Source organism: Euprymna scolopes, chromosome 19, assembly GCF_053919585.1.
Source record: "Euprymna scolopes isolate OS-2025 chromosome 19, ASM5391958v1, whole genome shotgun sequence".
Taxonomy (NCBI): Eukaryota; Metazoa; Mollusca; class Cephalopoda; order Sepiida; family Sepiolidae; genus Euprymna; species Euprymna scolopes.
In genome coordinates this window covers 30,664,406-30,682,964 of record NC_136500.1, presented here as the reverse complement: position 1 = coordinate 30,682,964, position 18,559 = coordinate 30,664,406, and the positions used below count along the sequence as shown (strand labels likewise).

The 18,559-nt window shown below is 33.8% G+C and overlaps 1 pseudogene; it reads right to left on the bottom strand.

Annotated features, from left to right (window-relative positions):
• Nucleotides 1-484: 484 nt before the first annotated feature.
• Nucleotides 485-621, bottom strand: LOC145240590 (U2 spliceosomal RNA; annotated as a pseudogene).
• Nucleotides 622-18,559: the final 17,938 nt, after the last annotated feature.

Genomic DNA, 18,559 nt, shown 5'->3' with positions numbered 1-18,559 from the left:
CTTGCTTCTTTCTGATGAAGACACCCATTCAAAGTTATGAAACGTTAAATTTTAATTAATAAGCAGCCACTTTATACATACAGAGCACTGAAATTAATATAGTTATATTCTAGATAATTACAAAAACGATTAAAGTTCGGAGGTTAAGAGCATGAGTTTACTTGATTCTTCAATTTTCTCGGGCAGTGCCCATGGACTAGCCCCGCTAGTCTAAACAAGGCCGATAGCGTGCTCTCGTGTAATGAATGACTGCCTGAATGTAGGATTGACATGAAATTCTTAAAAATAAACTAAAATGACCGAAAAATGGGCTGAACTGACTTAAATAAAAAGTAAATGATTTAGAATGACTTTAATGAACTTAAGGATGAATTGAATGACTTTAAGAATGACTTGAATGCTAAAAAAATAACTGGAATCCTTCAAAAACAAATTGGCTGATCTGGAGAATGACTTGAATGGCTTTGAAACTGACTGGTTGTAAAGTGGGTGATCATTTTACAATAAGTTAATACAGAAAAGTGATCCCCCACTTTATATCACAAATTTACAAACATAAGTACAGCATGTAGTAAGAACAGATATTACACTTTGATCTTGGCCAAAAAGCCAAGAAAAGCTTAAAAAGCTAAGAACAGCATCTATTAACAACATACCTTTGATCTTAACCAAAAAGGCCAAGCACAAAAGTGTTACGGACAGACCGACTGACCGACCGACCGACCAACCGACGGAGTGACTTATAGAGTCGCTTGCACGCGACTAAAAAAGCCTTTAGTTATAAAAATTCAATGTCCAAACTAAACGTGACAGAGGAACTAGTTGACAGAGCCTCTTATCAAGATACTTTGTCGCATACGAAAAAATAGATAACAAATGTAATAATACGCAGAGTTTTGACGTTTATCTGGGATGTTATAACACGTCTCGTTCGAATCTCTGTAAAACATAAATAAATCATAATGTTACGAGCAGTTTCTCGATCGAGTGGTGAAATTGGCTGTAAAATGAACTCTGTGTAACGTCATACAAAAGTGTGAATCGTGATCGTTCGAGCGTAGCACAACTAATGACATCAAATAACCATGATTTACGTGTGGGTCTTGTAATATCCCGACCTTATGATCAATCAAAACTGTGCTCAACGGACTCTAGAAGCGAACGAGATCCCTTTTAATACTACTACTAATAACAGTAACGAAAGCGGTCATCGCTAAAACTTCCGATTGAATAGTCTAGACTGCGGGTGGTTAAACTATTTTATTTTATTTTTTTAGAAAGCCATATTAGAGATATTTAATAATAACCGATCCTGAGACAACATTGACGGTTTTGAGAAGATATTGTAAAAAAATATCTTACAGTCTTCAATTATGAAATGTTTATACAAAATACAAACATTAATTTTTCAGTATGTCCGATGTTAGATGTTGTCATTTACATAGACTAACACTATTCGTGTGCAAAGTTGGAATCTCAGTCTATTTCATGGCGCAACTTCCACTATAAATGTTGGCAAATTCATGTGACTCCTAGTAAGGTTACTTGGCATTGTCAGTCTTAAAGTTTGAAGTAGCATCGTTTGCAACATTATGTTAATAGAGGTTTGCTTTACTAGCAATCTTGATGCCATCAACTTGATACTTTAACCACAGAGCTATTCATATATCTGTTAATAGCAGTATATTAACGTTTACGATTAGATTCATTTATCATAATTATGTAATATAGCAGAAAATATCGAATTCTATAAGAAATTACTAGACACTGTTTTGTATATATGTGTATATATGTATATATTAGTATATATGTATACATCATATATGCATATGTATATATATATATAAGTACATATATATATTTACATATATATATGTATATATGTACACATATGTAAATGTATGTTTATATACACACATATGATGTATAAATCTCCGATATGGTTGACTATTATATTGTACGCGCCTGGTCCACAAAGTATTGGAATAAAAAAAATTAAAAATTAAAAAAAAGAACGTTTACATGCTTGACCTCCATAGAATGGAAATATGCCACAAAGTTTAACAAGGTTTTTTTTTAATATAGATCCACAGAATATTGTGATAAGTGTTTCAGTGTGAACAGGTATGGTATAATAAACATTATGGGGTTTATCTATTTTATTTTTACTTTCATCATATTTTGCTTTGGATTTGATACCACCAAATTCGAAGCTATCTCTTTACAATCATTCCTTTTCATAACCTATCATACTTTCATAAATCAGAGTCCATTTTCTGTAGGCTGTTTTTGAACCCAGTCAACGACGGGTATTTTTGCTAGTATATATATATATATATATATATATATATATATATATATATATATATATATATATATACCAAGTTATGGAGTTGTAGAGTGATTAAGAGTGATAACTAATGAATTTGTCGAGGTTATTAATAGTGCTCAATAAAAGAAGAGCAAGATATATTTTTAGTTATATAAACAAATTTTCAAGGTCGCAACACTGGACGTGCTAATGTATCGGATAGATGATCGGTTAAAACTACAAGTCCTAGTCAGTCTACTTAATAAATAGTTGCTTTCCACAGAAGAAAACGGTCCTTAATTCTGTAGAAAGCAACAATTTATTAAATCGCCTGACTAGGACTGGTAGTTTTAACCAACCATATGTCCGAAACATTATTATGTCTAGTGTTGCGACTTTGTAAATTTGGTTATATATATATATATATATATATATATATATATATATATATATATATATATATATAGTTTTAAATATAATGGGCGGAAGTCTCTCGAGAGCTCTTTCAGCTATCATCTCATCAGGAGAAAATCGATAGCGTAAAATAATAATACTATGTCGAAAGTAAAGAGTTCCGACGGGGAACTATTGAATGTGCAAAAAATACGGGGACACTAAAATAAAGTTTATTAACGTTTAAAAAACGATTAAAATATTGGCACAACGAGGGGGAAGAAAAATAAAAACGGGAGAAAAGATTCAAAGTTCCCCAAAGAGAAACAATGCGTTAGATGATTCTTTCTGCCTGCACAAAGAAGGTTTCCGCACCGCAATAGAGACAAACTCAAAAATCTTTAAATGGTTCTGGAGTCCGCTCTATGTAGCACCTCGAACCATTCTATTTTATATCTATCGGCACAGCACGGGTTGTCAACCAAATGCTGGCCAATAGCAGAGTCCAAGGCTGTAGAAGGAGGGAGACTACAAGACCCCGTCCTTCCTTGTCTGATCTTCGATGGAACATGCTGGTTTATACGAGTCAAATGATGCAAGGATGTTCGCCCAACATAACCAGCATCGCACTGGCATTTGAATTGATATACAATATTGCTATTTTGGATGTAAAGCAAACTATCCTTGCGAAAAGAAGGAAATGCATGTCTCGTAGTATATACCAAACGCAAGGACACAGAATAAAAGCAGTCATAAATACTTCTGCGAATCTGTTTGGAAAGTCTGTTACTCTTTTCCCCAATCCACGGTAATTTTAAATAAACCGGGTATTTTAAAAGTCCAAACTTTTTAGGGGATTCAAAATCCACAACCTTTTGAAAATACAGTCATCAATAAGGTCAACAGGATAACCATTATTGATGAATATTTCCCTGATCTTATCGAGTTCGGCGTCCAATCTGTTAGGTGAACAAATCATCAGGGCTCTATGTACCAAAGTATTAATTAAGCCGACCTTACCTGATTTTGGTACAAAAGAAAACCAGTTCACATATAGGCCAGTAAATGTCGGCTTCCTATAAATTGTAGTGAGAAAGCCCCCCTTGAACGTTCGACAAGAACATCCAATAAGGGAAGCGAATTGTCCTTCTCACTTTCCAGAGTGAACTTTAGAGCTCCATGCATAGAATTCAACCTATCAAAAAATATCGACGCTTCACTTTGCAATGGAAAAACAGCAAAAGTATCGTCAACATTATTTCTCTTTGGGGAATTTTAGTGTCCCCGTATTTTTGGCACATTCAATAGTTCCCCGTCGGAACTCTTTACTTTCGACATAGTATTATTATTTTACGCTATCGATTTTCTCCTGATGAGATGATAGCTGAAAGAGCTCTCGAGAGACTTCCGCCCATTATATTTAAAACTGTATTTAACTTCCGTACCTCTAAACATTTATATATATATATATATATATATATATATATATATATATATATATATATACACACACACATATACACACACACACACACATATATATATATATATATATATATATATATATATGTATGTTTCTTATGCTTATGTTCTCAATATTTGTGGATACACAATAATTCGAGAAAAATCCAATAATCTCGACATCTACACAAAAAAATGGACACCTCAAAGAAGAAAGAAAGAAGAAAAGAATGTAAAAAATGCTGTAGGATAATTTTTTAAAAAAGAAAATACGTTTGCGAACTGTTGATTTCTTTATTCAAATAAATATCCTTATTTTCGCACATTTCTTTGAAGAAAATATATTACTTCCACATATAATATATGAGAATATTCGTAAACATCGTTATTGTAGCGAAATTCAGAAATCGAAATGTTGATTTTGAAGTGAAACCAAAAATATCTACTTAATTGCCAGGTTGCAGTATTGAAATATCCAAAACTTACGAAAAGTGATGAGGTAAAAATTAATTCTTAAAGAAAATAGTTTCCGAAGAAATTAGACATTTTAGCTATTTTCGTTCTGTTTACGTCACATGTCACGTAAAAAAATAAACATAGCCTAAATCAATTTTTCATGGAACTATAAAAGATTTAAATAATTGTGATATGACAATTAGGAAGATTGTTTATCGTTAAAATTGACAATAAATGTAAATAGTTATCATGTATTTTGATTAAATATCAACTTTTCGGCTGTCGGATTTCGCTACCATAATAAAGAAGCACATTTTTTATCGGCCGACATGTACAATGAACACGCTTGCTTTGAATTTGACCCGGATTTTCGGGATTTTCCGGTAATGATTCAGGCTCGACCAGCAGTTACTGAATTAAACCGAGCAAAGTAACAAACGCAGATGAATTTCAAAACAAACAAACCGGAAAAACAGAAATCTATATATCTATAAAAGTGAAAGTGTTTGTCTGTGTACATTTCCCTACAAAATAACTCTGTCTATTTTCAGTCTACAGACTTGAAATTTGATATACAGGGTAGTGAGATTTGAGAAAATCTTTTTAACCCGTTTTCGGCGAAAAATTTGGCTGGTAAGGGGTCAAAGTCCAACGATTTAACCTTGGAGAACTCTATCAAACTCCTCCGAAAATTTTGGCTATAAACAATTGAATTTTTAGATATAGGTTACTTGGACATGGATCTAACTGATAACTTGATTTGAGCCCAAAACAATAATTGTTAAGGGGTTATAATAGGGGTCAAATTTAGGGGGTCATAATAGGGGTCAAATTTTACCAAATTATTCAGACAATTTCTGGTCTAAACATTTGAAATTTTACATAAAAGGTATTCAGAGATAGGGTAAGCTTTTTAATCGGTTTGGGTCGAAAATTTGAGCTACCAATATAGAAATTTATGTATGTATGTTTGCATATGTGCCTAAAACCTTCGACAGAGACGACGGATTTTTACAAGATCCTTCAGACGACAAATACCGAAAAATTGGCAAAAAACATTAATTTCTTCACCCTCAACTGGGTACTTTTTTACAGGGAGGGGTCGCTTTTTTCGCCGATATTTTTGAAAGTCATCCTCTCTTTTCGAATGTCTAGCCTTAATTTAAACCTACGTCACTTTCGGTTTGGCGGTGGTCGTAACAGAGAAGACGTCACATTTTTCCCGTTCTTTTCCTCTTTCGCGGTATGGTTTCGAGCCTGCCTTCCTACTAGCACTTTCTTTGTTGCTCAACGCACACCTCCAAACACCCGGGCAACGCCAGGCACCCGTGCTAGTACAATAAATAAATAATTTAAATTTACTGTAAATATATATATATATTCTTTTTTTCCTCAAGAAAAGTTGTATTTTGCATTGTTTATTTAAAAACAGAATTATTGCCAGTATGGTTGGAAGTGGTGGTTTTCGTTTTTATTTTGACAATATTTTCAGCAGCTTATTATTGATTTGACACTAATCTACCAGATTCTACAATTTATTTTCTAATGTCAAAAATTCAATATTTAAAGATGTTTAGGAGTTGCTTTATACCTACTTACAACGTAAGTAGATATAGAAGTCTATGCTGGTTTCACACTGAAACTCGTTATAACTTAGTAAGAATAATATTTATGTCTGGATATAAATTCCAAAACCTCTTTTACTCTAAAAAAAAATCTAGGTGACAGAAAAAAGAATCTCATTAGTCACTGGACAAATATACGTCACATTCCATTTGAATTCTTTAATTTCCTGAATAGTACAAACATGATCCACAATGGTCGCTTTACTGCTAATATCCATTTTCGAAGAATTATTAACAGGAAAGCGACCACACGTGGATAATTTAAATTAAATGTTAATAAAATGATTACATTTTCAATAATTTAAACCATTACATTTTATCCATTTACAATTTGTGAAATATTTCTAATATTTTCATATTCTTTATTTTATAAATGTAAACAAATTCTGTTTACATTAAGCGAGATACTGGTGTTCACCAAAAGAGTTTCTTTTAGTAGTTACATTGTTCGAGAATATTTGTACAACTAAACGGTAAATATGCCTATAAAACTAAATAAACAATAAAAACGGTTTACTGATATTCTGCAGTCATTTAGAATTTGTGTAAATTTGTCTGTATATATGCATCTCACAGCCTCAGCAAATGTAATGAATATTTAATTTTTTATCGATGTCACGTGACTGGTGAATCACCGGCGGTGATATTTCCCCATTAAAAAAATATTAACATCGTTACAAAGAAAACCACCTAATTTATTAAATAACAATTAAGTATAACGTTACAATTAAAAAGAGATTTATAAAAATACACATAGGTACGATAAAAATACTACACCAAAATGTCGAAGCTATCGGTCCATTAATTATTTAGATTATCGGTTATTAACAAACATACATTTGTACACACACACACACACACACACACACACACACACACACATATATATATATATATAATTGGATAAATCAAGGCCATCAACGGAATCTATTTTATCAAAGAAACAAAAAACGCCATTGTCATACATACGAAATTATGTTTTCTTATATCGTTTCATATCTAAAAAAGGGCGTAACTCTTATATCTCTTAAGAGAGATATAGATAATTCCATACCATTGTGTATGTATATAAGTTTGTTCGTTAACTACAAGAAATATCAGAAACATAAAATAGTAAAGTGTCTTATATACAGAAGGCTATTAGGTAATAATCTCTTTCAAGCGTTAAATTTATATTTTAATTTAAATCCTATGTATAAATTTTCCCAGAAAGGCGATGGAACTGATCTCGTATCTCGAAATTCCCTATTAATCTTTAAGATTAGTAGGTCCGAAACAGCTTTTTAAAACTCTAAACCGTAACCTATTGTGATATCATTCCTATTATACGTATAAAACATCGGCAAAAACCACGTTACCATGAGTCAAATATCTTATATGCCTCTACTTTGATTGACGCATCAGTGCGGAACACCCTAAAACTTCCAATACGTTAATCTGATTTCAATTAAATTAAAAAAAATACGCGTGAGATTCTAATTTAGAGAGTTTTAAAACATTGCAGATTTTTCGTCTATATTTACGAGGGAAACTGAATGAGGGTTTAAAACAAAAGATTAAGTAATATAGTGTGATAAGCATAGTAAAAAAAATACACAGTAATACTCCTTATTCCATCCAGTTCAACGTAGTCTTTCTTCTCATTAAGTATATACTTTCGTATTGATTTTCAATTTAAACACTCTACACAGTTTTGAGCCAATCAAGAGAAAGATAATTATTTTCTTTCAAACTACAAAGAAGCAACCATATCTCATCAGAAAGTAGCCCCTCCTACCGCAATCCTTTATTTGTACGAGAGTTAAATTGTCTTAAAATGGAGTACTGTATATGCATCTGTTTGCGTTTCATTCAGAGTACTTACTCTTGTCTTGATAGAGTACTTACTCCTGTCTTGATAGAGTACTTACTCCTGTCTTGATAGAGTATCAAAGCAACTTCAATACCAAGTGATCGATATGTCGTTTTGTTTCGCTAGCCCCTCCTTATGGATGAGACGTTGTTAATTTTTTCTGTACTATCATTATTTTCATGCTAGGTGCTCGACTAAGCTCCAATCTGATATGGCGAGAAATAAAAAGAGAGGGGCAACGAAAGGTAACGAAAGAATAAGGTAAAAATAGCGAGACATTAATAGGGGAGAAGGCAGAGGAGTCAAGAAAAGAAAATAGTAAGAATAAAAGAGAGGGGAAGGTAGAAGAGTGAAGGGATGGAGAAGGAGGTAGATATAGTAAGAATTAAAGAGAGTAGAAGGTACAGAAGTAATGTAGATATAGTAAGACGTAAACAGAGGGGGAAGGTAGCAACGTGAAAAGAGAAAGGGGACAATGCCAAAAAGAGAGTAGGAGTATTGTCGCCATATTTCTTTTGCAACCGTAAACCCTCTCTCGCTGTCGTATATTGTTTAGTGTTCGCTGTGTTATTAATTATCTGTAATTAATTTTTCTTTCTTCTCCGTTGTATCTAAAACGAAACAAAATTTCCATAAGTAATTTTTTTTTAAGAATTACCAGTCCATAGAATATAATACAACTTGACTACTTCCCAGCTAACTTAAATATGGCCATTTTCAAGTCCAATGTCGAATTCTTATGATATCGCCTTTTTAAATACCCCAGTTTCAACCATCACCAGCATTATTCAAGACTTAGTCTCACCGTCAAGCTGATAAACTCATTATCTTATTCTCATGTAAGGTTTTGGTCTTGATAATTGGTGACTTAGCACACAAGAATATTTATTTCATGTAAACTTTTTCCAGTTAATAAATAATTCACTTTACATATCAAGATGCTTATTTTATGGTTGTATTTAGTGAGCAAAAATGTATTGATGTAAATGCAACAGAGCAAGCAATGTTGCCGATGAATATTGGCGTTCATTTTTTCTTTCCTTATACGCATCACTCACTTTCGGAAGATTATGGAGGTGTGCTTAGCTAGGGTGACCCTTACAGAACGTAAAACCTGCGTAACTATGGAAAGCAATGTGTTACCCGCGTAGCAGATCACTCTCTCCTCGCCATTCGCTGGCATGATCCATTGGAAACGCAATCGCCCATAGATATGGCCTGATTGCTGCTGTCGGAGTTGTTAGAAAGGTGTTGTTTTTGTTGTCGAGTGCCATTAATTTATTTTGCATGGATCAGATGAGTTTTGTTGGCATTCGGTATCCCCATATCTTTCTCGGTAGAATTTTTTTTTTAGAATGACATCGTGTTCTTACAGGAATAACTACGTGAAAATTGCCAACATCCCTCCCCACGACGTAAACACCCTCGACAAACCCGACAGGCAGCTAAATCCCACCCCACACATTAGAGATCCCTAGAAGTAAAATATCTTTCTACTCCAGTAGTTTCTTCCCCAGAACCGCTAAACTTTGGAATTCAATTCCAGGTCCCTGCTTCCCCAACTGTACTGACGTGCAGATGTTCAAGTGTAACGTGAACTTACATCTTGCTGCCCAAATCCCTATATAGTACCCCAGTAGCTATTTCCCCTGATAGTAACCCTGTACACCAAAATGGCAATGTGCCTTGTTGGAAAAATGATGAATAATAAAAAAATAATTTCTGTGGAATGAACTAGATTCGAAATTGGCACAGCCAGGTTGTCAGTCCGTGTCATTAAACCACTTAGTCACTGCCAATTTCCCGGCGTTGCTGTAAATAACCTCAAACTTGTATATTCCGAATTCGGATTTTTCTTGATGTTGATTTCCAAACATTTTTACTATGAATGAAATGACGTGAAAGTTTTTGATCAGTATTTTTTCTCTTCAATGCTTGTCTTTCCTGACTTATTCATCCCGATCTATAAAAACATGATTTTTAAGAGTCACGTAATGACTTCACCCTTCCTCATATCAACATTAGAAGTTCTACTGAGTTTATATCTAAATCTAACAGGTAGGCAGGGAGCTAGATTTAGTTAATAGAGGCTGATGGAGACGTGAAGCGCATGAAAGCTTACTATTGTTTATTGAAGCTTTTCTTATTGCTACATTTTGACAACACACGGAATCTTAATCGTTTTTCCTGATGAGTCGCTCTTTATTAAGGTAAAAAATTACTCGAGTATAACGGGATGAATAGATTGTCGGTTAATGAATGAAGCATATTATGAGAGTTTTGAACTTGATGAATGAAGCAAAAATGTTTGCTTACTCATAGAGACGGTTTATGATAAGTATTTGTTAACAATATACTTGAAGACGGTTATATTGTAGTTTACAGGTAAGCACTTTCACGGTAATGTTTTCCTCGGAAAGTTTTTGAAACGAAGCACTGGTCATCGAAATATTGTATGACTCAGGGATAAGGTAGATTGTTCGTTCAAGAATGGAGAATATTATGAGAATGTTCGACACATTCATATTGCAGTTTACAGGAAAGCACATTACAGGTAAATATTTTCCTCGGGATGTTTTTAACAAGTCACTGCTTATGGAAATTTTGCAAAACGCTAGACACATGGAGAAATAAAGAAAACTCATTTTTAAATCTTTTTAATTCTTTGTTGTAAATGTCAATCAAGAGATTTGAGCTTAGTCGATACATTTTCATGTTAAGATTGTGTAGGAAAAAAGCTAGTTTATTTTTAATTTTATATCGAATATAGGGAATGATTTTTTTTATTTTTACAACAAAGCCTCCCATGTACTAGCATAAAAAATTCTAGCATGTTACTAATATTTTCAGTGTTTTTCTCCATCTCATCTAAACATTCTACTCTGCTTCTTTTTCACACAAGTGCTTTAATCTTTTTATCCCCGTCGTCTCTTTCAATTCTTCATACACGAGTCGAAGAGGAAATCATAAAATATATTCATATAGAGCTATCTCGCTCCAAAATATCCCGATTGAATTAGTAATAAAATTCATACTCCTTTCTGCTCTCCAAATGTTTGGTATGAGAAATTCAAACAATACCTGGTTGTTCATCAAGTTTCAGTCATGAATGTGAAACACTTTTTTCCTCTAGTAAGATGCATTTTTCTGATCATTTTAAGAGTCGCAAATAAGATCACAGCTTGACCTTCAAATCACCGAAATTTACGCCATATTTTTATCCGTAGTATTTTCTAAAAATAACCTCCATTAAACGAATTCCAGACCGAACTTTCCAATTAACATTGCGACTTTATATTAAACTCTGATATTTCAGACTTGTTTACATGTGTTCCATTTTCAAATTATTTTGTTTTAGTTGGTGATGGAGCATCCTGAAGGATTCCAGCCGTTCATCTATTATCTCATAATTTTACCGGAAGATCTTTTTAACCGTCCCTTTAAGTGCGATTATTTGAATGTCTCTTTCACTTGATTGACTTCAAAAATTTGCCAGATGGTTTTTGAGATTCTTTTTTATGAGTCAAGTGGCGCCTATAATTACTGAAATAATGGAAATCTTCCAAATATTTAAGCTTCCCTTGTCTTTCCTTTTCTTTCCATATTCAACTCTGATAACCCAACATCATTAGGGACACTCATTTCTACGAAGGTTGCTTTTTTTATAAATATAAATGTAAAATTAAACTGCCATAAACAATTCTAACATTTAATAGAATTTGGACGTTTGAAAAATGTTAAGAAAAGGATGAAATTAAAGAATCTCTATAGGAAATTAAATATTTTCTATAGGTTTCCATGACGATAGATTTGAGAATCATTCTGCATTGTTTTGATATGTTAATACCGTTTTCTCAGATTCTATGAATCTATCTTGTAGCGGGTTCCAAGTTAAACAGACATTCTTCAAAAGTTGAATTATTGATATTCTCTATTTTGTAAGGTGTTAAAGAAATGAATGCACTAGAATGATAAAAATCAGGAAACTTCGGACTTCAAAGACCCGATATAAGATCTGTCTCAGCTTTGCATGCCTTTATGACACGACACAGCTCTTTATGATAAGTTCAATGCAAATTTAACAATATCTTGGGAGGCTTTAAGAATGTGCTATTACGAATAATATCATATGAATGAGGGGCAGCAGTCGTATCATCATTTTTGGCACTAGACATACCCGGAATGCAGAATTTGATGTCATTCTGACGACAATTCTAATGAACAAGTAAGATACTTCTGATAAACTTGGTGCAAAACCGTTGAGTATTTTTAAACCTGTAAGTAACTAATATACAGACGTAAGTAACTAATATACAGACGTAAGTAACTAATATACAGACGTAAGTAACTAATATACAGACGTAAGTAACTAATATACAGACGGATAAATAGAGAAAATACTCGATTTTGATATTGATTTTAACGTGAAATTGATTACAGAAAAGAAGTAGCATATTCAGCAAATGTGTTCAGTTAGGTTTTAGTCGGTTTAGTTTGCAGTTAATAATCTGCATGTGACATCATTGAAAGGTAAAAACATATCACATGGAAAATGAACTAGTAATCGTAATAACCTTCTGATTACAACAATTAATGTTATAATTGTTATTAATTGTAATTATAAATAACCAACTTATCATAACACTTAACTGTAATTACTTTAATGGTAATTGCATATCATTATCTTGTGATAATCTAAATAATAAATAATATCAATGATAATTACTAATAACTATTTTGTTATACCAGACTGATTAAATAATCAGCGTTTACATTTGATAGCTGGATCTTTAATCGTTTTTTTCCAGTGCTATTATTATATATCATTATATATTATTTTACATTCATTATCAATTTTAGATTGTTTTTGAGATTTCTCTTGAACTTAACATTCAATTATCTAAAAGTATTTTTGTTAATATCGAATCTGATATGTGGATTTTTGTATTTTAGATGTGTTTTATCTTCGTTCTGTTTATGGATTTTCCATCTTAGGTTTTAATTAACAAGAATGTGAAATTGACGGTTTTAGAATTATTTTACTGATGCCCCCATTTTTGGAAGTGGTATGCATTTTGTCTGCTACATTATATGTTTATCTCAATATAAATCTATATCTTGACGGGATTTAAACCTAGCAATACTTGGAATTCCACTTATTCTTTATTTTGAGAATAGATATTTCTACTCTCACATCAATTCACAGAAGATTTAGCTGCAGAAATACGTCCAGGTTTTATGACGTACTGTATATCGATACTCTATGGTTGACTGGGATAGATTCCGTACATTCATATCCGACCTACCTCTGCATCACAGGATGTGTCCCCTATAGTATCAGTCCTGACCGAATGGGTAATTGTGGGCATAGACCGATCATACCATCCCCAAAATTCCAACAAAAACCTAACAGCCAGCCATGGTTCTTCCCTGAATGTGTTGCTGCCATCGCGCACAGAAATCACTTTTTCCATAGCTACCAACGTAATAGATGTACTGAGACTAACGACTGAAGGATAATAAAAATGCCAGAGAGCTATATGCTCAGTCTGTTAAATCCAAAGTAGCTGAGCAGCGGCTTGGTTCCCACCAGTTCTGGCAAATAGCAAACAGGATCTTGAACAGAAGCGTGCGTTCTATCCCAACTATCATCAATGGACCTGAGGTCATCTCGTCAGCATCAGACAAGCCAGACTATTTGTCAAGAACTTTGCAGCTAATTCTACCCTATGCGATGAAAGCCATCAACTCCACGTATTTCCTCCTATAACAGACAACACGCTATACAACATACAGATATATGTGCGTGAGGTCGCCAAGCTAATCAAAAACCTTGATTCAAGTAAAGCAACTGGCCCTGACGGCATTCCAGTTAGAATGGTGAAAAAGCTCCAACCAGGACTTGCCCCCATACTTACAAAACCGTTTAAGCGTTGCCTAAAGGAGAAGTGCTTTCCAACACCCTGGAAAACCTCATCAGTATGCTTTGTATTTAAGAATTCAGGTGAAAAGTCACCTCCCTCTCAGTACAGACCAATAAGTCTCATGTGTGTCATGAGTAAGTTGTTGGAATCCATATTAAATAAAGAAGTAGTCAACCACTTCAACAGAAACAACCTTCTTAGTGACACGCAATATGGTTTCCGCTCTGCAGGATCTACATCAGATGTGCTAACGGTTATATCTCATGAGATTAGTGAATCTCTTGACAAAGGCTTCCTTTCTAGGGCAATTGCTCTTGACATATCGAAGGCCTTCGATAAGGTATGGCATAAGGGCATATTTCACAAGATTTCCAGCTACGGTATTACTGGAAATATTTTCTCAATCATTAAATCATTTCTCTCTGATAGGTTCATAAGAGTAGTAGTTGATGGGCAGAAATCAGAGGCCCACAGTATTAATGCTGGAGTTCCCCAGGGGTCCATCCTGGGCCCAACTCCCTTCCTTATCTACATCAATGATCTCCCAAACACATACTTAAATCATTCTCTCTAATTCTCTCTTCTCTGATCTTGAGCGCGTGGTACATTGGAGGAAGAGGTGGCTGGTTACTTTTAATTCATCAAAAAGCAAGCTTCTATCTTTACATCATCAACGCTCTGATCCCCATCTGGCATCAATTGAAATGGATGGCTCTCGTCTTGGGGAGGCTCAGTGTTTTGACAAGCTTCTGGGTTTGACTTTACTCCAGATCTGAAATGGAACACGTACATCAAGTCTGTTGCCAAGGACGCTGGGAAAATGGTGGGATCCTTCTACCGCTCCAGAAGATATCTCACTCCTGATGCAATTCTTTATCTGTATAAAAGCCAACTACGTCCAAGGATGAAGTACTGTGGCCACATCTGGGCAGGAGTTGCCAAAAACAGCCTATCCTGCCTTGACAGAGTACAAAATAAACTTTGTGGTTTAGTGGGGGATGACCTTTTTGCTTCCCTGCAGCCTCTCTCCCACAGAAAAGGCGTTGCGAGCCTGTCTTTGTTTTATCGTTATTTCCATGGCAAGTGCTCGTCTGAGCTCCAATCTCTCGTCCCCTCTCGCCAATCTTTCACGAGGGACACCCGTTTGGCTGAAACTACTGTCAATAATTGTCCCCACTCTTTATTTGTGCCTAAATCAAAACATAGATTCCATGAACAGAGCTTCTTTCTCAGAAGTGCACGACTCTTCCGTTTGCCTGTTTCCCACCTGACTACAACTTGGATGTCTTCAAATCCAACATAAACAAATTCCTGACAAACCGCCTTTTTAAGTAAGACACTCTATCAAATCTCCAATACTAATGATTAATACAATACTATCTCATTGATTACTGTACACGCAATAACCCTTATCCCTGAGTGGCCTCCAGCCCTTGATAAATGGTGACTCCCATGTAAAAGAAAATCAGCAAACAATAAATTGTCCTTCAATAGAATTATCAGTGTAATATTAGTTCCGATGAGACCGTGAATTAAAAATTAAATATTTTTGTAGAGAAATATGGATAACTGCTTGTATTTTGATCTGCACCCACCATACACGGGTTTGCGATAATTAACTTGTAAGTATTATGATCTGCACCCACTATAGACTGACTGGCGAAAAATTACATTAGCGTTGTGATCTGCACCTACCAGAAACTTGATGGGGATATATAACTTATTACTATTGTGACTTGCACTCACCCGACATTTTTTGGCGATAAAAACTTATTAGTATTGTGATCTGCACCCATCAGACATTGCCTGGAGATAACTAACTAATTAGTATTATGACCTGCACTCATTAGACACTGGATGGAGATAAATAATTTATTAGTATTGTAACCTCTACCCACCACACACTGGCTGGCGATAACAAACTTAGTAGTATTGTGATCTGTAGCTACCAGACACTGGCTGGTGGTAAATAACTGATTAGTATTGTGATCTGCACCCACCATACCCTGGCTGGCAAAAAATAACATTAGTATTACGGTTTGCACCCACCATGCACTGGCTGGGGATAACTAATGTATTAGTATTGTAACCTGCACCCACGATGACAAAAATAAAACTAACACTATCAGAAATAATAATAATAATAATAATAATAATAATAATAATAATAATAATAATAATAATAATGAACCAACCCCGGACAACAACAACCATACTAGAAATAAAAATAAAAATACTAATAACGAACAAAATAAATGCAACTGTAGACACCGCACATTTTGCCCACTTCAAAATAAATGTCTAATCAAAAGCGTAGTTTACCAGACCACAATACTTGCGAAAGAAACCCCGAATAACAAGAAATATTACGTAGGTATGACTTCCTTAGATTTCAAAACTCGATATTATGACTACAAAAGTACATTCAACAATAAAAAAACACCGTATGAAAACAACGCTAGCAAATAAATACTGGGAACTCAAGAAAGGGGCTATTCGCCGGTAGTCAAATGGAAAATAATAAGACAAGCTACCACATGTAGATACCTTGACAACCCATGCAGATTATGTCTTCATGAAAAATTTGCTATCCTGTACTTTAAAGAACCCCAACATCTATTAAACTGTAGAAGATAAATAGCAAACAACTGCGTTCACAGAATAAAATTAACTCTAGGATAGGGATACACAATAAATTTAAAACTAACAAAAACAATAGAAAATAAACAAATAAATAAATTAAATAAACATGAGTATACATAAACTATCACACACACATCATTGATTGGCTAACAAAAATCTCAATAGAAGGTGCGTATATAAAAACGACAGACAACCACAAAATTCGCGCATAAGCCTGAGGAGTCCTAGAGTGGATGAAACGCGGAATATTCAGTGTAGCTTAATCGCCATATATATTTTATAACTTACTAACTAGCTCTACCTACGTATTGAGCACTTTTGAAGTAAATACTTTAATTTTACGCATAAATTTATACTTTCGTATATTAATTTTATGTCAGTAAATGAAATAGTTATATATATATATATATATATATATATATATATATACAGATATACGTTTATGTGTGTTTTCGTTAACACTGAGATTGAATTATTGCTGATCTCATAATTTATCACCATCGCTTTCTTTATAATTTTTATGTCATTTTAGATTTTACAAATAATACAATATATATAATTGCATTTTGTCTATGCATTGCATTAATGAGCCGTTTATATGTAAAACAAAAGGACGTTTAAAATTTCATGAACCGAACTCATTCTTAAAGTTTATGTTCCAATTTTGCCAGAATTACAAGTTGTTGATTATAGAATACGTTTGAAAAGGAATAAGAGACATTAAGAAGAAATGTAAATTCAGAGTATCGTGCTTAATTGGTCTCTAATTACAATTAATCAAATTTAATTTCAATCTGAAATATTTTTATTTTTAAATGTGATGTTTCCATATTATATCTTTCCAAGACCCTTTATAATGCACCAAAGAAACTGAAATATAAATAATATCTATTAATGGATGTCTTATGCTTACTAGTTAAGTTTCCCCCAAATTGGACGTATCTTCATGTTGCAATAGTTTTGATATAGTGAGATATAATTTGATATAGTGGGAGCTGACGAATCAAATGGAGCCACGTTCTGCTAACAATCAATAAGAAACCAGTGTTGCTCTTTGCCTGCAAAATCCATGACCTGTACCGAACAGCTACCCCTAGAAAATTCTTTATCTCAAGGACTTGTATAGAATAGCTACCAACCGGAAACTCTTCTGAAATTAAACATGACTTTCAATTCAAGACGTAATATTTGGAGAATTTTTACCACCCTTATTTATGAACCTGCATAAAACTATATCCCACATTACGGTCCTTTACGCTGAGTATCTATGTAAAAAGATTCATAATGATCAGTTTATTAGTTTTAGGTTGATTGGTATACATACCAATAAAAAGTATATCGCATACTTAGCTTACCCATGTCCAGATTACGTACATCTAAAATTTCAAGTGTTTAGATCCATAATTGGCGGAAGAATTTGGTAGAATCTGGAAAGGTCAACTCTTTCAACTTTGACCTTTTGACAGCAAAAATTTCGCCCCAAAACTGATAAAAATGCTTGCTGCATGTCTGAATACTCGTTATGTTTAAATTTCCAAGTTTAGACCCAAAATTGGCTGAGTAGTTTGCTAGATACTGCAATGGTCAAATCTATTGAATTTTGACCCCTTGGAAGCCTCTGTCGAAAGTTTTAGGCACACATGCAAACATACATGAATAGATACATATATTTATACATTGCTAACTTAAAATTTTCGACCCAAACCGATTAAAAATCTTGCCTTATCTCTGAATGGTCTCTATGTAAAATTTCAAATAATTGGACCAGAAATTGGCTTAGTAATTTGGTAGAGACTGCGGAGGTCATTTTTTAAAACTTTAACACAAATTTCGACCCCTTAACATTTATTTTTTGGGCTTAAATCAAATTAAAATGTTGATCCACGGCCAAGTG